At 40.5% G+C, this 24,102-nt stretch overlaps 1 protein-coding gene across 4 annotated transcripts in view; it reads right to left on the reverse strand.

The window, feature by feature from the left end:
- The window catches only part of runx1 (RUNX family transcription factor 1), a 207,751-nt gene that overhangs the window by 135,995 nt on the left and 47,654 nt on the right, over positions 1–24,102 (reverse strand). The gene's annotated exons all lie outside the window — the stretch shown is intronic.

The raw sequence follows: 24,102 nt of genomic DNA on the forward strand, positions 1-24,102 counted from the left end.
GGATGAGATGTTAACTGAGGTCCCATAAGCCCTGAAGAAGAGCCACTGGACTCAAGGTGTCAACTTTGTTTTCTCTCCACAGATGTTGCCAGAAGCTGCTGAGTTTTTCTGGCTGTTTCTGATTTGGTCTTAATTGCCTTCTCAGGTGAATGTCAAAGATCTCGTGGTACTATTTGAGGGTGAAGCAGGGGAATTCCTCTAGCTAATATTTGTCTGTCTTTGAACACCATTAAAAGCAGATCCTTGCCATTGTTGTTTGTGGGAATTTTATGCTAATGTGCATTTTGTTCCAGAGGACTGTTGAGGCTCATTGTGGAGTATATTCAAACAGAAATCTACAGATTTTTAGACATTCAAGATACTAAGAGATACAGGGATTGGGTGGGAAATTGAGCTGAAGATCAGCCACAATCTGGTTGAACGGCACAGCAGCCTTGAGAGGCTGAATTACCCACCCCCACTCCTATCTCCTATGTTCATAATATCACCATATCGTGGAATCCCTGCAGTGTGGAAACAGGCCCTTTGGCCCAACAAGTCCACACTGACCCTTGGAACATCCCATCCAGACCCATCCCCCTATAACCCACCTAAGCTACACATCCCTGAACACTGTGGGGCAATTCAGCATGGCCAATCCACCTAACTTGCACATCTTTGGACTGTGGGAGCAAACCGGAGCACCCAGAGGAAACCCATGCAGACACAGGGAGAATGTGCAAACTCCACACAGACAGTCGCCCGAGGGTGGAATCGAACCCGGGTCCCTGGCGCTGTGAGGCAGCAGTGCTAACCACTGAGCCATCGTGCCACCCCAATGCAATGCACCGTGCCACATCCTATTGGGTAGTGGGCTGATGCCTGGCAGATTGTAACAAACTCATGATGTATTCAATTTTTCTTTCCAATGTTGCTCATTAGTGGCAGTCATAAGTTTGCAGGAAGGGACAAAACACAAAAGAGCTGATCGTTACATCCATCCCAATGGCATTACATGCGAGTGACAAGATGACATTTTTGCAACATGATTTTATTTTTGCGTAAGTTACCTCAAGGCATTGAGAGAAGTGTCGTTGTGCTACATGCTAACATACAGCGCTCAAAGACTAGCTTCACAATTTTTCATAAGATTAAAGCCTCGTTATCTCCTTCTTGCCAATGCAGATTAAAAATTATACATTAGAAAGCAACAGACAGGGCTGCAACCAATAATGCAAATTATAGAATTATTTCTGATATCAAACCCCCATCAGGTCTATCCGTATCACAATCCTTATACAGTTTTCTACCTAGGAGCCACACAATGTCTAAGATCTGTATCTTCGGTAAAAGGAATACAGTAAGAAAGACTTGCATTTATTTGGAACTTATATGACGGCAGGATGTCCCAAAGCATCTCAAGACGAAAGGTATATTTTTTGAAAATTACTCCTGTTCCAATGTAGGCAACACAGTCAAATTGCACACAATCTTGTTATATCTCACAGTTAATATGTCAGTATGACTTTAAGAGACATGTTAAATAATGTCATCACCTTATTGTAGCATCTACCCCGATGGTATAAAGCTCTCAAATTCCACCTTGACTCAGGCCACTTGAAGCATAACAGCTGATGCAAGCACGATACTCTTTGTTGAATGAATAGCTTAATTTTAGCCCAGACATGACAGAAACATAGAAACTGGGAGTAGGCCAGGGAATTCCAAATAATCATCACCCTCTGACAGAAGAATTCCTCCTCATCTCAATTCTAAGTCATAATGAGATCAGCTTTCATTTCTCTAAACTCTAGAGAATACAGTGCTCAGTCTCCCAACAGGTACACTTACGATGATCTTATATTGCATTAGTATTGGGATACCTTTTCTATACATTTCCCACTCTTAAAGAAGGAAATTTAATGCCTCACCACATTTCTCAGAAACATCTCAAAAGCAGCTGAGTTTTTCACAAGTCCCCAAAGGGATCAGAGCCTGTGAAACCTATATTTAGCTTGCAAGAGATAGAAAAGAACGGATCATTGCTGTTATAAGAAATGGTCCTGTGGCACTACTTAGAAGAAGTACTCTGGAGAATTCTCTCAAAAGTGTCCGGTCAATTACAATCCCTCAACCAACATTAACAGATCAGATAAAGTACTCAGATATCTCATTTCTGCTTGTGGGAGCTTGCTGAGCTTAAATAGCTGTCAGACAGAGAGTAGTTAGGACCGGGAATGCATCACCTGATAGTGTAGTAGAGAAAAGTACAATTAGGACTTCCAAAATGGAATATGAAAAGCACCTCTTCAGAAAACAATTGCAGAGTTATGGATAATGGGAGGGTGAGTGAGGCTTGCTGAACTGCTCTAGAGACCCAGCATGAATGAATTGGGCCAAGTGCCCTCCTTCTGTGATGTAAGCATTGTATGATTCCATGATTCCTACAGTGACCCCACTTCAAAAGGTATTTTGCTTAACATCTCTATAGCAAAAGAAGTCAAATGGACCAACTATAAAACATCCCAATATAAATTTTGAGAACTGGGTAGGACATGTGCAGGCTATCAAGTGCAAAGTGTCCAGAGAAAGAAGGGGAAATAAAGAGATATATGGATCACAACAGTTCTGTTCTTGATGGTGCACCACAGGTTTTTGTTTAACTGGGAGGGATTCAGATACACTCTACTTAAGCCGCTACTTAAGGCTTCAGAAGTAGAACAGTTCCTTTCCACTCAACCTAGCATCTCTCCTAAAAACATGGCACAAACCTTCACAAGTGAGTCAGAAAGTTTAAGAATGACACGCTCAACATGTAGTTAAGTGTTAAATGACAGGATCACTGCACTATACGTCTATGTTTAGAGTGTTAATATTATGTTGCATGGCCATTTAAAAATATGTATCACTCTTTCAAATAGTTAATGTACTAGAATTTTGAAACAACATTGTGCGATTATTCACATGCAAACTTTTGATATGTTCAAGTGAAGTTTGTTGCACAGTTTTAGCACATAAATTGACCTATCAAACAAAAAGCATCAATCTTTCTTTTTAAATAGTCCAAAAACAGCTTAAGCATTTGTAGGTTGTTATTCAGATGGTATAATTTAAGCTCCAGGTTATACAGTCTGATTGAAGGTAGATCTGCATATGAATTCCCAACCTAATATTTTCTTTTCTCTCTAACTCCTAATACAAGGGGACAAACATGATGGGTCAATCAATCTCCCTGTCTCCTGTAAAATCCTAGTATTCTACGCATTTTATTTTAACTCTTTTATAAGACATAAGAAGTAGAGTTCTGCAGCTTCCTCAATCTCATTTCCTGTTGAAGTCTATAGGCTTTTGATGCAAAGCTTAGTTTTATAACTAATTATTACTTTCAATTTATCAGAATTTATTTTCTGCTGTTTTCGACATCAACGTATTCCACCATCTCCCCTTCTCAACAATGACAAACGTGATTAACAACTTAGAGATAGCAAGAACTGCAGATGTTGGAGTCAGAGATAACACAGTGTGGAGCTGGAGGAACACAGCAGGCCAGCCAGCATCAGAGGAGAGGGAAAGTCAACATTTCGGGATGGGACCCTTCATGAGGACTTTCTTGCTCCACTGATGCTGCCTGACCTGCTGTGTTCCTGCAGCTCCACACTGAGGTTAATAGAATAGTTAAGAAAGCATGTGAAACACTTGAATTCATAAAGGAGGTTATGTTGGAACTGTGCAAAACTTTGATTAGGTCTTAACTGGAGTATCATTTGTAGTTTTGGTCGCTGCACAATAGGAATGACGTGATTGCATTGGAGGGAATGCAAAGGAGATTCACCAGCATGTGTCATGGGATGGAGCATTTTAGCTGTGAAGAAATGCTGGATAAGCTCGAGTTGTTTTCTTTAGAGCAGAGAACACAGACGGGACCTGATTGAGGTGTATAAAATTATGAGGGATATAGACATTTGAAAGGTCAATAAGAAGAGTGAAAAGCAGGAGGTTTGCAGAGAATTTGTGGAAAACATTTTTCATCCAGAAAGTGGTGGGAATCTGGAATGCACTGCCTGGGGGTGTAGTAGAAAGTGGAAATCTCACAGCCTTTACAAAATACTTGGATGAGCTATTAAAATATAAGTTGTATCTATATCTTACATTAGTATATATAATAGCTTGCATTACTGATCTAACTGACTTTTGTAAAGTTTATTATTGCTTGTTCAACACTGTAAAATCTTTTGGCTTTATTCTTTTTGAGTTCCTGGAATCTCACTTTTTCTACTTTAAATGAAAGGTTACTGGTACCAAGCCAGATCCTAACATAAATTTGATGTTTTGGTCCAGGACCATACCAAACATTACAATATGGAATCCTTTATGCAGAATGTCACAGTGATTAGTCGTCACTTGCACATTTTTCTCAGTAAAATATGATAGCAATACACAATTATAAACAATTAGCGAGATTTAATAATCCTTTATCCATTTTGATCCGTGATGAAATCAAAGTGGGGGCAATTAGTCCCCTTTTCTTTCTTTTCTTACTTTTCCCGTTGTTCCTTTTTTTGCCTCAATCTCCAACTTAACTTTTGAGATTACTAAATAACTTAGTTAACTAAATAAGTTACCCTGGACAAATAAAATCCTTAGGCATTTCTCCCTCCCTGAACTTGGGTTCTACCATGTCTGCATTAATACCGTCCTGTGTCACTAATATACAGAAGATTCCTATCACCCACTTCACCCTGAATCCGTGACATTGTACCAATAGTGTCCATCCTGTTATGTCTGTTAATGCACCTTTTTCCTTGATATGCAGAATTATATATTACATAAAATCACATAGTTTCTCTGGCCTTAAAGAGGTCATTCAGACTCAGAGATCTATCCCAGCCTTTATGCTGCACATGAGTCTTCTGCCACTTCATTTAATCTCCTTGCTAAAACCTTTTCTGGTGAAAATGTTCTTACATTGCTTTTTATTTCTCATTTTTTTTTGTATGAGCCTTATAGATTGAAAGTCATTGTAATCCTGTTGACTATCTGTAGCGAAGGTATAGAAGATACTTCTGTGCTCGGCTGAATGGCAGGGGCACTGTTTATCTGTCAGATTGAGAGTATGGTGAGCTTTTCGGGACTCGAGCCAATTTCCAGTTGATCGTGCCTATGGAAATTACCCATACAGCATTGCAAAGGGCAACAGTGTGTGGGCGGATGTTGTTGCTGGGACACCACATCCCTGATGTGTGTTGATATAATGGGAGTGAAAAGGAAGTGATTTGGTCTTTTGGAATTCTCCACTTGGATCAGGTGTTTGTTTATCTGGAGCTGAATTTTGCTGCAAAAATGCTACCTTAGCCTGTATGGGGATAAAAGCATCTTTATTTTGTCCTTCGCACGGCCCCGCAGCTGAAAAAATACACTATCATCTCATTCTGGCAGTTTTAAAAAAATAAATCTCACAATGAAATATTGTGTATGTTCAGTGTGCAGTGGAGATGTATCAATTATTCTAAATAGGTGCAAATCTGGCTGATCAGTGAACAACGAGTGGCATGGGATTGGCTGAGTTACAATGATAAAGTAGATATTAACTAGAATTTCAGAATCATGGATGCTCAATGAGAGACACAATGAATGTGGTTTCTACATGAATTCAGGCTATTTCTAGTCAGGCATCATTCCACACGAATCAGACATTTATCAGTTACCTTCAGCAATCTATCAGGACAACTATTCCATTTGTGAATTAATGGTATGAATCATAGAAACCCTACAGTGTGGAAACAGGCCCTTCGGCCCAACAAGTCCACACCGCCCCTTAGAACATCCCACCCAAACCCATCCCCCTAACCTAAACATCCCTGACACAATGGGAAATTTAGCATGGCCAATCCACCTAAACTACACATCTTTGGACTGTGGGAGGAAGCCGGAGCACCCAGAGGAAACCCATGCAGACACGAGGAGAACGTGCAAACTCCACACAGACAGTCGCCAGAGGGTAGAATCGAACCCAGGTCCCTGGCACTGTGAGGCAGCGGTGGTAACCACTAAGCCACCGTTCTGTTCCTGATCTATGATCATAGAATGATCTATGATCATTCCTGAACATCTGTTGAATTTTATAGAAACATAGGATTGTACAGGAGTTGAAAGACTACTAGGATAATGCATCCAGCCAGTCCCCATGCAAAGGAAATATCATACCATCAAAATATTTCACATCTCTCCATCAAACTTCCTTCAGATACCTATGGAACTTCCTACTGAAGTTGCTGACACAATTACCCTCAATTGCCATCCTTAGCAGTTCATTCCTTACATTTACCACTATCTGTGTAATTAAATCAAATGGATATTACATATGGCACCATAGTGCTGCCTACCTCACCCTCTATGCAATAAAGCCACTGGGGCTGACAGCCTGTAATTGGGCATTAATGACCCTGCACACACTAAGAAAGTAATGGGAAGAATACAGAAGCTGGCAGCTTCCAAGTCAATGCAGAGTGAGTGCTAAGAAAGCAATTGAAGACTCACAAGATGCATCCTGTGTAGATACATGAAAAGCATGTGTCTCTGTGTGCAAAATGACCTGGCAGAAGCACGTAAGTGCTAAGTGTGCCTGAGTTTCAAAGTGAGGTGTTGAAGGGCTAGAGTGTCGTGTTAGTTGGTCTGACAAGGCATGATGATGTGGTGAAGTTGGTGGTTTGCTGAGGCCGATTTGCACAGACCAAGGTGGTGGCCATGGAGTACAGAGGGTCACTGCTCAGAAGAAATTTGCAGGACAAGCATTTGATATGCCCGAGCCATCAGGTACTTGCGCTCTGATTTATATATCAAGAATTTATGCTACCTAGCATCTCAGTGGAGGGGGGAATAAGATGCGACTATGTTGAAATAAGGTAGTTGACATCAACATTTTTTTTCATTCCTTCATGGGATGAGGGCGTAGCTGGCTAGGTCAACATTTATTACCCATCCCTAATTGCTCAGAGGGCAGTTAAGTGTCAACCATATTGCTGTTCGATCTTGAGTCACACACAGACCAGGTAAGGATGGAAGTTTCCTTCCCTAAAGGACATTAGTGAACCAGATGGGTCTTTTGTGAGACTCTGAATTCCAATTTTTTTTTTTATTGAATTTACATGCCACCATCTGCCATGGCAGGATTCAAACTCAGCTCCCCAGAACATTACCTGGGTCTCTGGATTAAAACTACTAGGCATACCCCTATATTTTTGTTACATTGCACAGACTTCAGAAGGTCCATGCTTAGTAATGACTTCTGGAACCAGAAGACAATGCATTGGTATGTCAATTGGCATGCTGGCGTTTGCACAGAATCTCTAATGGGCTGCAGCTTATAGGTAATGCTGGTTGCTGCTCAATGTTAAGCTTCTGAAATCACCACTTAAGGCTCGAAGGGAAAATTGGGAAAAGAAATTCTTGATGACAAAATTCTATTTCTTTCATTCTTACTGCATTTTCCCACCTTTCTTTGTCAATGCTCACACCACATCTGGGCAAGAAAAAAAATCCACCTTGATTCCATTCCAAACCTCCCAGTGTTCCTCATTTCCCTTGACTCCTGCCCTTTTGCAGGCCTGAGCTTCATTTGCTCACCTTTCTTTTATTTTTTTAAAAAGAAAAACTTATTAATTGTTTAATTCATAAGCCGACAAAGGAATTTAATTATATGCTGTTTTAAATCATGGATGACATTTAAAAACTTAATTACGTGAAGTAGAAAGGATAACTACATTAAGCTCAAAAGTAAACTGAAGATTTAAAATAAACACTAAAAGAAAAGAAAAGGCTGACATGGTGACTCACAGCGCCAGGAACCCGCGTTCGATTCCACCCTTGGACGATGGTCTGTGTGGGTTTCCTCCCACAATCCAAAGATGTGCATGTTAGCTGGATTGGCCATATTAAATTGCGCATAGTGTCCAGGGATGTGCAGGTTAGATGGATTAGCCATGGGAAATGCAGGGATAGGGTGGGTGGGATGCTCTTCGGTGAGTTGGTGTGCATCCAATTGCCTGAAAGACCTGCTTCCAAACCGTAGGGTTTCTATGACTCTAAGAAGATATTTTAAAAATAACCTGGTGGATCTCCCCCAAAATTTTGCATGGTTAATCGAGGATCTGCTGCACCGCAGTTGTCTTATGCCAGGTAATTCACAACTTTACTGTCAACGTAGAAATTAATTTAACCCTCATTGTCTCATTGATATAACCAAGTCCATTCCGAAGTCAATTGAGACCCTTGGCTGTTGCCGAGGGACACTTGTCAAGTGGCAGCTGCTAATTGACATTTCTGGCCTAGGGGAGAGGTTGGAATATCAAAGTCACACTAAAATATGATTGCTTTTGTATTTTTCTTTAACAAAAGTGTTAATATTTGAAAGAGTTACTATTTCATTGGTAGCTTTCTATCTATCTAGTTATGAATTGCGGCTACTCTTTGTATCCATTGTTTGAGCCAATCAGGGTCAAGATTGATCCAGCTTTGACATGAATGATATTTTCTATTGTTTGTCAAACAAGTGAATGTAAACAATTAGACAATGCCAAAACAGTTTTTTAAAAATTCTTTTCAGAGAAAGAATGAACTTTTATGCATACAAAGTCATTTATGTCTTTAGGACAACGTGAGATACCTTTCAGTATAATGAGTTACTTGAAAGTGCATGAATTTTGTTATATAGATGAATATTTAACATTGCATTAATATTGTTTTAGTATATAAGTATCTTAAATATATCAATGTATATCCTTATTAGCAATAGCATAAAATGTGTGAGATCAGTAAACCAAGTGGAGTTATATTTTCTTATTTGGAACTGACAAATGTGGAATAAACACAGTTAACACAACGATTTTGCTAGTGAAATGATTTTGGCCTATCCAAACTCATCCATCCAGACTGATGTTTCATTCTTTAATTTTAAATCATTCCATAACCATTAGTTTTGTTAATTAAATTATTAGTCCATTCTATATGTTAATCATTGCATGAAGAACTACCCAACTTCAGTCCTAAATTTGTCAAAGCTGCTAGTTTTAAAATTACCAAAATTCCCATTCAATAACTATAGAAACAGGAAAGTACAATCATTTCTTTTGTAGACAGCAATAGCGAAATGCTGAAGGAGAATCAAATTTCTTCTGAAGAGTTGAGGAGTGGGGTCTTGAGGGATTCTTTGACTTTTTTCTATCAGGAACCAAAGGAAACCAAACACTCTACTCCTCTCTTGCCTTCTCTGGGGTGCTTACCCTGCACCTTGAAATCAGCATTGTTGACAAGGTAAGCAGAGAACACAGAGGAAAGTAGGATTTTTAAAAAAACATTTTCACGTTGTGCTTACTGTGGGTTATTCCTAGCTCAGCAACTAACACTTTCCCATCAAATCTCAGTACATGTAGCTTAACTCAGTCAATAAACCAATTAAAATAGAAAAATTTGCAACAGTGTGAAAATAGCAAGCATAAAGATTTGCGGTAATGTTAAGTTGCACGGTTTAAAAATAGAAACAGGAAACAAAATGCTTTTGCTTTTGCAGAGGTATTTACGTAATTTTCGGAACATTCAATTTCTTCTCATTTAACACCAAGAAAAGAAATTTAGAATTCCTTCATTTTGACACAACTTAAAATTCAACATTGTCATGAAGGTGACAAACCATATTTCACCAAGTCAGTTCAAAACTAAGAAAATCTATAACCTTTATGTGTTTTTCTTTTCCAAGAACTATTCCCATTGCCAGAAATCTTCATGGATTAATTTGTGTTTTTAAAATGGATTTTTTGAAATACATTAGCATCTATCATAAATGTAATATATGTCAGAATCTATAAAAAGGATTACATTTATATTGAATTATAAGTGCATAAAGAACAGATAAATATTACCCTATATAGAATTAATTCTTTGCCCTGGAATTAACTTAAACCAACTGGTTCTTAAAGGTGAAGCACAGGCTGGAGACATACATTTTATGGGCCGTGAGATCTTTCAGACATATTATTGACAGTATTGTGAATTATTTCTGCCATTATTTGCATTCCAGCAGCTGCTCTCACTGTTACTTCCTTGTTGCTGATGCTCAGGACAATTGTGGTCAGGTCTCAGACAAAACACTGCATTCATGTCTGTTCTTGCTTTAGATATAAAATTTAATTTTTCAGGTGAGCTGTACGATTAACTGTAACTTTTAGAACTCTCACTGCTGAAGAAATACCTTCTGGCAGTTTTTCTACTTAGCCTTTCAAGTGAAGAGGTCACAAGTAGTCATATCCTGCATTTGTTTAGTTACACACTTATCTGTGAGATGCTGACTGCTTGTGTTAGTGCCTAGTTATCTTTTCACACTGTTTCCCAGTCCTCACCTCTGAAACTCCATGTTCCCAACACGCTGGAATTTTTCCTCTGCGCAGCGTTCAAGTACAAAGCATTTAAATCACTAGACCAAGGGGTACTTAGCTCTTTTTTTCAACCTTAGTTACTGGGAACAACAGATCTGTTGATCTATACATCTGTCTCACATATGACAAATAAAAGAAAACACGAGAGTTCATTGCAAGTTAAGGCAGAGAAACTTAGACAACAGACCAAAGCCAATAAAGCGTGCAAAACTGAGGTTTGAAAAAACAAGAAAATACACAATGAGTCAATAAGTTATGTTTAGATGAGATAGAATTTTAGAAACCTGTAAATTGTAGTGCAAAAGACGTTAAGAGTTGTGCCCTTCTGAATCCTGGGAAGGAATAACTTAAAGTAAAAAAATATGAATTCAGATTGTAACACTGCTGGGTTGAAAAAGCTGTTCAATATTGGTTTCTGCACTATTTTGACTAAACGTCTTTGCAGAAAGTGAAGAAATCATGTAATGTACAATGCAAATTTAACCCTTCCATCATATTATGGTTGTTCAAAGAGTTCATTTGATATCAGAAGTAAAAGGCAAAACTCCCCCTCTGCTTTGAAACATTGACACTACCTCTGTAAATCTTGTTTAAGCGCAACATAATTGCCTGCATTTAATTGATCAGTTGTCCAAAACATTATCCAGATAGATGGTTAAGTTTAATTATAGCTTTTTTTTTCACAATGCACAGAGATAGGGTTAAGTTCCAAAGTGATAAATTTAGACTAGGTGGAAAGTAACTGCCTGCATTCCACTACCATCTTCTGCCAAACTTCAGGCTCCATCTTCATAGTGCTGGCAAAATGCAAAAATCTACTCCTTTTCCTGTACTGCTGAAGCCCAATAATTTCAACTCAGGGTACCAAGCTCCATGTGTCCCATCCAGTGGCTGGGCAAATCCCAGGAGCAAGGACTCTCCAGAAACCCCCTCAAGTCCCTTCCACGACCTCCTCTTTGTTGTGGCTATACTCTAGGGGGCTGAAAATCCACTGTCTTCCCAGTGTGGTCCCAGCCATCATTCCGGAGAAACTAAGTGAAGGTAACCACAAATTAGGGTAAGATCCGGATATGTCAACTCCTGATGTTTTATGCCAAACTTTATGTGGTCTTTGTTTATGGCATAGCTTTTGCTGCAGGGTTTGCAAGTGGGATTCATCTTTGCCCAGTGAGAAGACCTGGTCTATATCCCTGATGACTATAATTGTTGTAATTATTACATTCCACAATTCACTGTATTTTGAAATTACCCACCACATGCCTGCCTTCCAGTTTGGTGATTATGATAAAAATACTGTCAGTATTTAAATAAGGCAACAGAAACAGGACTCTGGGCAGAATTCACCATCAAATCACTGGTAAAAATCTGACAAAATGAGGAAATACAAGTGGAGTGCTTCTTCCCTGCTGTTATTGGACTTTTGAACGGATGTCTCAAATGTTAATTCTGATCTCAGAGGAGCAGGAAAGCTGGCATTTCGGGTCTAGACCAACGTCAGCTTTCCTGCTCCTCTGATGCTGCTTGGCCTGCTGTGTTCATCCAGCTCTACACCTTGTTATCTCAGATTCTCCAGCATTAATTCTGATCTCTCTCTCTATACCTTCTCTATGGCTGTAACATTGTATCCTGCACTCTGTTCTGCTACCTTGATGCACTTTGTATGGTACAATCTGCCTGTATTGCATGCAAAACAACACTTTTCACTGTAACTCGGTACGTGACTTAAATCAATCAATCAATATCACTGCAGCAAATCCTGATAATACAGAATTGAATAATAACATGTTGTTCTTACAAAGCTGTATGTTATCTTAAGCAACATCACAGGGATTTTTTTGCACAGCATTGTTTTGCCATATTTTTAAAATATATTATGTATGCAGATTTCTGTATCTATCTATGAAGAAATAGAAAGAGGATGGCACTTTATGTTTTTCTTATTTATCTCTTAAGAAGGAATGTTGCTGCAGCTAAAACTAATCTCCAAGTACTTGCTAATCTTACAATTTTAAAGGATTGTAAACCTCCCTGTCACCAACCAAGCAATGACAAGCACGTCAAACAAACTGCAAGCATGAAAGAGATCTCGAGGAAGGTTACCACAAGAGATCAGCCAGGATTCATAGATCTTTCTGTTTTGGACTTGTGTCAGTGAATTCCAAGTATTCAAAGTGGAAGACAAATTTCCATCCCACAAACCACTGTAAGCCTGTCCAGTCAATTAGGAAACGCAAAGTACATTCTCCACTATACTGTCAAGAGACAGTGATGTATCTGTAGGAATTCAACACAAACATTGCTATAACACCAGAGGTCAGGTGAAGCTAAATCACCCTCCCCTGGCCCCAAGATGATAAGTTGCTATCGCACTGAGAAATCCTGTCCAGTGGACTGTCAGGGAGAGCAAATAATATTTTTTTCAGTTTTGCAGTGAAAACCATTCCCAATAAAAAGGCAGTATGTATTAAGATGTCACTGATTGTAGCTTCAGATCACAAACAAAAGCAATTCAGTCACCATTAAAACATACCAGCAGTGAGGTAACAAACAAGGTCGAAATTTAAACGAAAACTTCATGTATCTCTGAAATTATAAGGAAGTAGTAAATCCATTTTCTATCACCCAAATTTTTTCTACTCATGCAGGAATTTTGAAAGAAGTATAAAGGGAACCATTTTGTTAGTTTGGATACTAATAGAAAAGCAACATATTAATTGGCTACGTTTAATGTGAAGCTGATTAATTATAGATTTCTTAACTGCACATTTGGAATGGTTAATTTACTCTAGAATTTGGTTTTGTCGCTCATGTATTTTCAAATTCTTCTACAGCATCAAAACACTTTCAATTTCAAAAACCCAAAACATGCCATGGCTGATAAAATCCCATACTTTTTTTCTTTGTCCTATGTACGTGACATGATTTCTGAATGAGTTTTGGTGGTAGATGATAAGATAGTTTACTATTGACCAACACAGACCAAGAATTGAATCTGGTGCGTCTGTGCCTTAGCAACTCATTGGATAAAGTCAATGAACCATGAGATGATGGGGAATGATCCAAAGTTTAATTATTGTGTGACACATTGAGTGGAGTTCAACAAAAACAGTGTGGCATGTTTGTTGAAAGCAGATGAAAAGTTGGAAAGTGTGGAATGGTGGTTGAACTGATGATGTGTAATTGGCAAAGAAATTGATAAATTGCATTCACTCTTCCTATATTTTCACATTTTGTTCAATTAAAAAATGTTTACACTGAAATAGGATGGATTTTTTAGTAGGTGAAAGTGTAGCCTGATGCTCAAACAGGGCTGGGCCAGGCATTATAAAATCCAGCTTTCTCAATTTAATCATCGGAAAGCAGACTAAATCTACCATTGGGGTCATATGTTCTGCTTTCTCTTTTTTGCTGTTGGTTGCTCAGGTTTGCAGACTAAGTGTTGCCAGGTGGTTGGAATATTTTAATTCATTGCTTACTTCCAGGGAGTAAACTAAACAGCAGGAAACTGCAAGCAAAATCTCATTGTGCCAATGACCAAGTTGGATAGTGTGCCACAGGAGAGAAAGCATGTTTGTGGATTATTAATTACTAGAAGATCCCAGTTAGTATTTCAAAAAACTGAGTATGCCAAACGACATGGCATTTCCTCAGGTGTTTTCTATGATATATCACTACCTTTGCTCCAAGCACTGAAGGACAAACTATGCTCGAAAATGTCTGTGTGAACTGGGAACTATTAATAATCACTATCCTGTGCCAAAAAGCTATTTCACGAGATTAAGGGTCAATAGTTTGGATTCTCTACCTAATACTATTGGCTTAACCAGCCAGAGTTGTAGAATTTTTGCATTACCTCTCTGTCACAACAGAATACATTGATTAAATAATGAATCTTTCCAAACATAAATTCAGAAACAGAAAGGTTTTCCTTTTAAAAAAGCCTTAAAATACCTTTTCATGTTACGCAATGTAAATCTGAAGGCAGGCAGATAAACTTCTAATTTACAGGAATCATAATTAGCTACTGAAATCACTTTTCTTCTGCTTTAAACAAACATTCCACACTGAGCAGGGTTCAACAAAAACAATGAATCATACAGAATTAGATGTTGGATCTCTGTATGTTAACCCATGGTTCGGTGATTTAATCCAGTGAGTGCTAAGGCGTAGAGCAGCACAGTGCTCAGTGGTTAGCACTGCTGCTTCGCAGTGCCAGGGACCCAGGTTAGATTCCAACCTCGTCTGTGTGGAGTTCGCATATTCTTCCTATGTCTGCGTGGGTTGCCTCCTGGTGCTCTGGTTTCCTCCCACCATCCAAAGATGTGCAGGTCAGGTGGATTGGCCATGCTAAATTGCCCATAGTGACCAGGGATGTGCAGGCTAGGTGAGTTAGCCATGGGAAAGGCAGGAATACTGTAGGATGGGATGCTCTTCAGAGGGTTGGTATGGACTCTATGGGATGAATGGCCTGCTTCCACACTGCAAGTAGAGAACCCAGATTTGATCCCTGGTCTAGATTGGTGCTAATAAGGATTCTCCAACTGACCTCTGCAATCCCACATTTGGAAGAGAAGAGGATGTTGGCCCTGCATGCTAAACAGGAATCTCTCCTCGAAGTGCATTCGTGATTCTTGGGTGATTGGGTTATCCTCAGCTCTCATGTCCCTGCAACTGACTTTAGCCTGATTACATAATTTGTATAAGTACACCTATAAATAATATATAATCTTCAGAACAAAGAAACATAGTGTGTTAAAAATGATGAGGAAAAGGTTCAGGCTTTGCAAGGATCTCAATCGGATTACGATTAAGGAGCATTGGTGGTGGTTTCAGGTGTGGGGAGAGAACTGTCAGTGGCTGCTGCCATTGGGACTTGGACCATTGACTTCAAGGGAACTGAAAATCAGGACAAAAAAACAACCGCAAAGAACTGCAGATGCTGGAAAGCAGAAACAAGTCAGATATTGCTGAAAAATCTCATCAGGTCTGGCTGCATATGTGCAGAGAAAGTGGAATTATTGTTTTGGGTCCAGTGGCCCTTCTTCAGAACATTAACTCTGCTTTCCCTCCATAGATGCAGCCAGACCTGATGAGTTCTTTCAGCAGTTTCTGAAAATCAGGACAGATGTGTAACTGAACCGATGGCTCCCATTTTACACCATCTCCCAGGATCTCACTCTTTTTTTTCTATTCATTTGTGGGATGCGGGCTCTGCTGGCTGGCCAGCATTTCTTCCATCCTAGTTGCCCTTGAGAAGGTGGTGGCGAGCTGCCTTCTTGAACCGCTGCAGTCCATCAGCTGTAGGTTGACACACAATGCTATTAGTGAGGGAATTCCAGGATTTTGACCCAGCGACACTGAAGGAACAGTGATATATTTCCAAGTCACGCTAGTGAGTGGCTTGGAGGGAAATTTGCAAGAGGTGGTGTTCCCATATGTCTGCTACCCTTGTCCTTCTAGATGGAAGTGGCTGTGGGTTTGGACGGTGCTGTCCGAGAATCTTTGGTGAATTTCTGCAGTGCATCTTGTAGATACTGAGCGTCGGTGGTGGAGGGAGTGGATGCTTGTGGATGTAGTACCAATCAAACGGGCTGCTTTGTCCTGGATGGTGTCAAGCTTCTTGAGTGTTGTTGGGGCTGCACTCATCCAGGCAAGTGGGGAGTATTCCATCACACTCCTGACTTGTGCCTTGTAGATGGTGGACAGGCTTTGGGGAGTCAGGAGGTGAATTACTCGCTGCAATATTCCCAGCTTCTGATCTGCTCTTGTAGCAACTGAGTTTATATGGTGAATCCAGTTGAGTTTCTGGTCAATGGTCAGGATGTTGATAGTGGGGGATTCAGTGATGGTAACACCATTGAATGCAAAGGGGTGGTGGTTAGATTGTCTCTTATTGGTGATGGTCATAGCCTGGCATTGTGTGGCTTGAATGTCACTTGGCACTTGTCAGCCCAAGCCTCGATATTGTCCAGATCTTGTTGCATTTGAACACGGACTGCTTCAGTATCTGAGGAGTCACGAATGGTGCTGAACATTGTGCAATCATCAGTGAACATCCCCACTTCTGACCTTATGATGGAGGGAAAGCCATTGATGAAGCAGCTGAAGATAGTTGGGCCGAGGACACTACCCTGAGGAACTCGTGCAGAGATGTCTTGGAGCTGAGATGATTGACCTCCAACAACCACAACCATCTTCCTGTGTCAGGTATGTCTCCAACCATCAGAGTTTGCCCCCGATACCCAATGATTCCAGTTTTGCCAGGGCTCCTTGATGCCACACTCGGTCGCATGCAGCCTTGATGTCAGAGGATGTCACTCTCACCTCACCTCTGGAATTCAGCTGTTTGGTCCATGTTTGAACCAAGGCTGTAATGAGGTCAGGAGCTGAGTGGCCCTGGAGGAACCCAAACTGGGCCTCACTGAGCAGGTGCTGCTTGGTAGCACTGTTGGTGAGGCCTTCCATCACTTTACTGATGACTGAGAGTAGACTGATGGGGCGGTAATTGGCCGGGTTGGATTTGTCCTATTTTTTGTGTACAGGGCATACTTGGGAAATTTTCCACATTGTTGGGTAGATACCAGTGTTGTAACTGTACTGGAACAGCTTGGCTAAGGGAGCGGTAAGTTCTGGAGCACAAGTCTTCAATAATATTGCGGAATGTTATCAGAGCCGGTAGCCTTTGCAGTATCCAGTGTCTCCAATCGTTTCTTGATATCACATGGAGTGAATCGAATTGGCTGAAGACTGGTATCTGTAATGCTGGGGACCACTGGAGGAGGCCAAGATGTATCATCCACTCGGCACTTCTGGCTGAATATTGCTGCGAATGCTTCAGCTTTATCTTTTGTACTGATGTGCTGGGCTCTTCCATCATTGAGGATGGGGATATTTGTGGAGCCCCCTCCTTCAGTGAGTTGTTTAATTGTCCACCACCATTCACGACTGGATGTGGCAGGACTGCAGAGCTTTGATCTGATCCATTGGTTGTGGGATCACTTAGCTCTGTCTATCACTTGTTGCTTTCGCTGTTTGGCGTGCAAATAGTCCTGTTTGGTGGCTTCACCAGGTTGATAGCTCATCTTCAGGTATGCCTGGTGCTGTTCCTGGCATATCGTCCTGCACTCTCCATTGCACCAGGGTTGATCCCCTGGCTTGATGGTAATGGTTGAGTAGGGGATATTCTGGGCCATGAGGTTAGAGATTGTGCTGGAGTACAATTCTGCTACTGTTGATGGCCCACAGTGCCTCATGGATGCCCAGTATTGAGTTGCTAGATCTGTGCAAAGCCTGTCCCATTTAGCACGGTGATAGTGTCACACAACACGATGGAGGTTGTTCTTAATGTGAAGGCGGGACTTCATCTCCACAAGGACGTGCAATGGTCACTCTTACCGATACTGTCAAGGACAGGTGCAACTGCAGCTGGCAGATTGGTAAGGATGAGGTCAAGTATGTTTTTCCCTCTTGTTAGTTCCCTCACCAACTACTACAGACCTGGTCTAGCCCCTATGTCCTTTAGGACCCGACCAGCTCGATCAGTAGTACTGCTGCCGAGCCACTCTTGGTGGTGGACATTGAAATCCTAAACCCAGTGTACATTTTGTGCCCTTGCCATCCTCAGTGCTTCCTCAAAGGGTTGATCAACATGGAGGAGTATCAATTCGTCAGCTGAGGGAGGACAGGAAGTGGTAATCAGTAGTTTCCTCGCCCATGTTTAACCTGAAGCCATGAGGCTTCATGGGGTCCGGAGTCAATGTTAAGGACTCCCAGACCAACTCACTCTGGACTGTCTACCACTGTGTCGCCCCCCTCTGCTGGGCCTGTCCTGCTGGTGGGACAGGACATATCCAGGGATGGTGATGATAGTGTCTGGGACATTGTCTGTATGGTATGATTCTGTGAATATGACTATGTCAGGATATTGCTTAACTATCTGTGAGACAGCTCTCCCAATTTTGGCATTAACCCCCAAATGTTAATGAGGAGGACTTTGCAGTGTCAACAGGGCTCTTTCTGCTGTTGTCTTTTCCGGTGCCTAGGTCAATGCCAGGCGATCCGTCCGGTTTCATTTCTTTGAACCTTTGTAACAATTTGTACAACTGAGTGGCTTGCTACGCCGTTTCAGAGGACAATTGAGAGTCAACCACATTGCTGTGGGTCTGGAGTCACATGTAGGCCAGACCAGGTGAGGGTGGCCAATTTCCTCCCCTGAAGGGCATTAGTGAACCAGATGGGTTTTTCTGACAATCAGCAATGATTTCATGGTGATCAGTAGATTCTTAATTCCAGGCTTTTTAAAAAAATATATTGAATTCAAATTTCACCATCTGCCGTGGTGGGATTCAAACCCAGGTCCCCAGAATATTAGCTGGGTTTCTGGATTAATCGTCTAGTGATAATACCACTGGGCCATCACCACTGAAAAAAATTTCAAAAAATCTTTTAATAAATTCTAATATATGACTTTCATAGAAGGTACAGTTTTGGGGCAGTTTTGTTCCATTTTTGATTAGGTACTTTTTCTCAGCAATAAGGCCTTGGCAAAAAACAAATGGGAAATTACTTGATTAAACGGAATGTCTTTCACATTCTCTGACTGGGACTGAAATGTTATTAGGCCCTTATTTCACTTGAACGTTAGACGCACAATACTGTACTCAGCATATGATGGACAGTCAAGATAAGAAGGGTGAGGATGTCAGACGAAATAACCATGAGCAAATACGCCAACAAACTATACGTTACGTGATTATGATCAAAACTCCAAGCATCTTCACTGCATTGATCATTTCTCCTTTCTTACTCTTACATATTCTTTCTCAGGAATTTTCTAACTTCCTCAGTTTCCCTTTCACCACGTTAGGCTCATAAAATTGAAACTAGTGTCACTAATGACCACCTTCTTGTCTTTTCTCTTACTCTTCAGCACTTCTGCTTCAATAGGCGCCTTGAATAGAACATGGCATTTGACAGACTCACAAAGTAGCATGGCACTTGATCACTACTTTTTCATTTTTGTTGGGGGGATCCTTTTGAAATGAAATCTTGAAACTAATGTTCCAATGGATTCATAATATTGACCAATGCCTTTTCCCTGTTACCAATGTAGTGCCAATTTCATCCTGACATAGGCTTGAAAACTAGTGTCCAATGCTGCTGCCAGTCAGCGTCCACGGTAAATAATGGGCTGATTGATATTTGTATTGTGTCTCAAGTATAGCGCTGGGAGCTTGTCATGATATCAAAATGTAATTATGTACAAACAAGGCTTGTCAATTAATTTGTAGGGACAAGTCTAGACTGTATGGCCAGTTAGAGTAACAGTGATATTCACACTTCAGTGTACACAGTTAGATGAAATCATGCCTACGCATTGTACAATTCGATTTCCATTATACCATTGCACTTGCGCGAGTGTCGATGTGGTTCAATGTTCAGAGCGCCACTGACTTTGCATTTAATGCAATCCAGTTTACAGAGGCTAGGTGCATTCTTTAATCTGCCTCACTTGCCTCAGGACGTACATTCACTGCTTTAAAAACTGCATAAACTATTTCGAGTAGGTAGTCAGCGAGGTCATATATAATCGCAAAGGGTAATAAAGTTTATCACCTTGAAAATCTTTCAAGAATATCTTGGACTAAGTCAATTCACAACATGATACTTCCACTCTGATTTAAGTTTAGCCCAGCTATCAGACAGGAACCAACTATGACAGAACTGAACAACTGTTAAATTTGAGAAAAGTCCAGGCTGTCACTTTGACTTCTGCTGCTGTGACAAAGCCGGGACCTATATAAAGCTCCATTCAATATGTGCATGCAGTCCATTAAGAAAGCTTACTTTAACCTATGTGACACAGTACTTGGCCTTATAGTTTTCTTAACTCTTTACAAAATAAGACGACCAAGTACATGGCTTGGAGCCATTTCTAGCATCTGTCACTCATGCGTGCCAACAATTTTGAAATGCGGTATGTTGGTCTGTGGGTGGAGAATTGGGCCTACATTCCTGGTATCAGTATTTAGCATCAATGTGAATTACTATAAATCCACTAGGTCTCTAGGACTTATGAATTTACTGACAGATAGTACTGACAGATGAAAGACATTAAATCTCTTTATGGACTTTTACGCACTACACACACGTGTGTAATTCTTGCTTCTCCAGCAGTGGGATTTGTGTATTTCCTCTTCATTACTGGAAGTGCTGAGTGTGAGAAAGATAGAGAGAAAGACTAACAATTCACATTTCATACTTCAAATACTAGGTTAAACTACCCTCACAACTTTAGTTGACTCTTGTTGTAGTGATGAGCATGTTATTATGTATTGTGCTTACATTAAAAACAACTTGTATGTTTTAACTGACCTTTTGGGCAACTGTAGCTGTTTTTGTGTGTTCAGTGTACTCTCATTTTGAATTAGAAAATGGTATTTTCGTTGGCTGATTTTCTCTTCCTGTCTGATCCTCTCCTGAAGGCAATAGCTCTAGAAATCTGGAGTAAGCTTGATCATCAGAGCGGCCATTTTAAATTTGTGGCCTCAACGACAGCTGCTGCTCGTTTATTGAGACCATGGAGGGTATAGACCATCCTCACTCACCATCCATGAGTATGCAGCTTCCAGTAGGGGGGGTCACTGGACTGTGATCAGGGGTAGAAATACTCACCCCTTTTTGTCTCACTTATTCAGGCGACACTGAGACAGGTGTGGTATCTTTACAGTTTACATCACCTCATCGAAAACAGGTCATAAATTGAACGTGGGATACTCTAATCTTTATTGATCATTTGGACATGACCTTGACCAATGGCTATTAGAGAAGCTGGAAAATTTCTAGTTCAAGTTGTCTTTTAATTAAATAGGTGTGTCCCAACAGCTTTCTCAATAAGGGTCCGACAGAGAAAATGAGAATAAGTTAAAACCTACAGGATTTGATTTAAATACTATCATTGGAGATTTATCTTATTCTCTTAATATTTCTGATTCAAAAATATTGCAGAGCTGTCTTATGCATATAAACAGTACCTTGTTTTCATTACTGCTTTACAATTTAACAGATAATACTTCACTGTTAATTAATTTAAGCAAAAATTAGGTATGAGCAAAGAAAGATAATTCAAAGAGCCAGCACACACATTGATCGACCAAATGGCCACTTTCTACACTGCGTAATTCCATGATAAAGAATAGACTCAGTAGGACACCATGTTAAAAGTCATTGATGGTGATGTTAAATAATGCTCCACAACTGCGCAACTTAGTGAAAAGAGTATTTGACTTGAGATCAGAGCTTCCAGTGTGAACATAATAAAGGAAAAGGCTTGTGAAAGTAATGAATGTTTTGGATATTACAGCAGTGCTTTCTGCCCAAAACCATGTGATCATTTTTGTTCTTTCAGTGTGGAGCAGGAGTGGGAGACAATTTGGGTGTACAAATGATACAGGACCTGGAAGAATTGTAATCAGTATTTTGCTATAAGGTTGGTTACTGTCTGAATTTGATGTGGAAGTTTCAGGTGTACTGGGGAGGCTGCAGTTGTGATGTACCACTGTAGGGGCCCCACTAACATACCACTTCAGTTACAATAGCAGTGCAGGTTATTGCTGCGAATATATCTTATGTTACAGGAAGAACATCTCAGTAATCCATGAGGGATATGTCATAAGTCACTTAATATTGCTTTTTGGACTGTTATCCCTTTTGTTTCTATGCAACCCAAGAATAAGAACTGCAAGATATTTGTCTTTTTTTTACATTTTATTTTAGTGTGATTAAAGTGTTTACTATGTTGGTTCCCGAATATACCTGTGTGCTTTGTGAATTTGGCAATTTGCGATGTCCATGTTCACCCTACCATGCTCCTATAGATGTAGCAATAATTGGTGGCTGCTCACCAACTAGTAAGCTGCAAGGAATACATTAGACCTGCATCTTTGATAATTCACAATATGTTTCATATGCTTATCATTTTTTTGATTAATCACCTGTGAATGGTCAAGGTGACCTTCTTCCGTCTTCCAATTGCCCACTCCCTACTTTTCAGATGAGAAACAACAATCAGAAAACCCTGTCATGCAAGTTTGCCCATGTGGCAAGTCTATTCTACAAGATATTCTCTTTCACTGCGCACCATGCAATGTATTTAATCTTTCTCTTTTCACTGCCGATACCTTACTCAGTTCGACCTCACTAACATTGCTGAGTCATCACAGCATCTTTGCAGTTACCTTTAGCAGTCAATATTAGCCTGAATGTCCATACACATGCTGTGTTATATTTATAGTCATATTCATGCATAATCTATGTGGCCGGTTTTAATGCTTATTACTTTTATGCTGAGTTCTGTTAGCAGTTGAGATGAAGTACATTCTCTGAGTGGCAGACTGCCTGGCCTTGCCATAACAGAAGAGAGCTATTCTCCCTTGCCAAAAATCCAGTCAGGTCTTTCATAACGGGTTTACGGTACATGTAGGGCCTTTTCAGTAAATCAGGCTTCCCTGATTTGTCATTGAGTCATTCCTACAAGATTTGCACACGCTAGCACACAGCAGTTGGGAGACAGTTCAGCATTTATACCTTGTAAGTTCTTTTTTAGGTGTCGGAGAATATTCAAAGATCTTTATTGATGGTACATTATGTTTGGGTAGTACTTTCTCCTCATGACAGCTGAACATTTTGCCAAAGACAAAGCCAGGCTATTGGAATAAAAGCAAAAAATTCTGGAACTGCTCAGTAGGCTTGGCAGAATCAACTTGGAGGGAGAACCAGATTTAACAGGCAGAATGTTACAGGGGTCTGAATGATGTGGGCTATGGCAAAAAAATTGGCAGAATCACATGAGAAGTCCAGTGAGGCCTATCTCTATGTCAGAAGCAGCTGATTGCATGTTTTAATTAAATTCTGGGCATCAAGGTGAGATTCTCACTAATGAGTGAAGAGTTATATATTAAGGAATATTATTATGTGTTAACAACTTTATTAACTGTACAACACACCTCATTAATATGCTGCTTCCTATCCGACACCTGCCATGTGGAACCTAGGTGCTAAGAATTCTTGACATAGAAGTCAGAACAAGTATTCGGGGCTTCAGCTAACTGCCTACTCCACAGATCCCCCATGTTGGAGACAGGGCACTAACATCTCAGGGCATGCTCCATGGGCATCCACCACACACGTAAACCCACATCCAATGGATTGACATCCTGCACGTCCCAGCTTTAAAGTGCCCTCATGGCTCATCTCCGATTCCCTTTACAGTAAACTTAATCATAGTCAAAGGGCTATCAAGGTCGCCAGCTTCTACAATTAAATGCTGCACCTTGCTATCATTGCACAAGAAGCTATCACTGGAATGCTGCAGCAAGGACACTGTGCACTCAGGGATTCACACCCATGAACTGGATCAGGCTGCATCTTCGGCTCATTCGCTTGCTCTCTGAGTGCTTACTCACACTGTACTTACCTGGATGCCTGTAGCATCTGTGCTTTGCCCTGCCTTTTCACACCTTGCCCCTCAGCCAGAGACACAAGGCTCACTGTACGGCTATACTATTGAGCGCAAACACAAAGCCAGGAAGCTTTTCACAGCTGTTAGCAGTCATTAGCCAAGGGAGGTAAGCCTTTGCTTAGGGGGTCCTGGTACAGTAAGTCAAGGGCGGCCTTTAATACCCATCCTAAGGCCTGT

Source organism: Rhincodon typus, chromosome 11 (genome assembly GCF_021869965.1).
Source record: "Rhincodon typus isolate 14 chromosome 11, sRhiTyp1.1, whole genome shotgun sequence".
NCBI lineage: Eukaryota > Metazoa > Chordata > Chondrichthyes > Orectolobiformes > Rhincodontidae > Rhincodon > Rhincodon typus.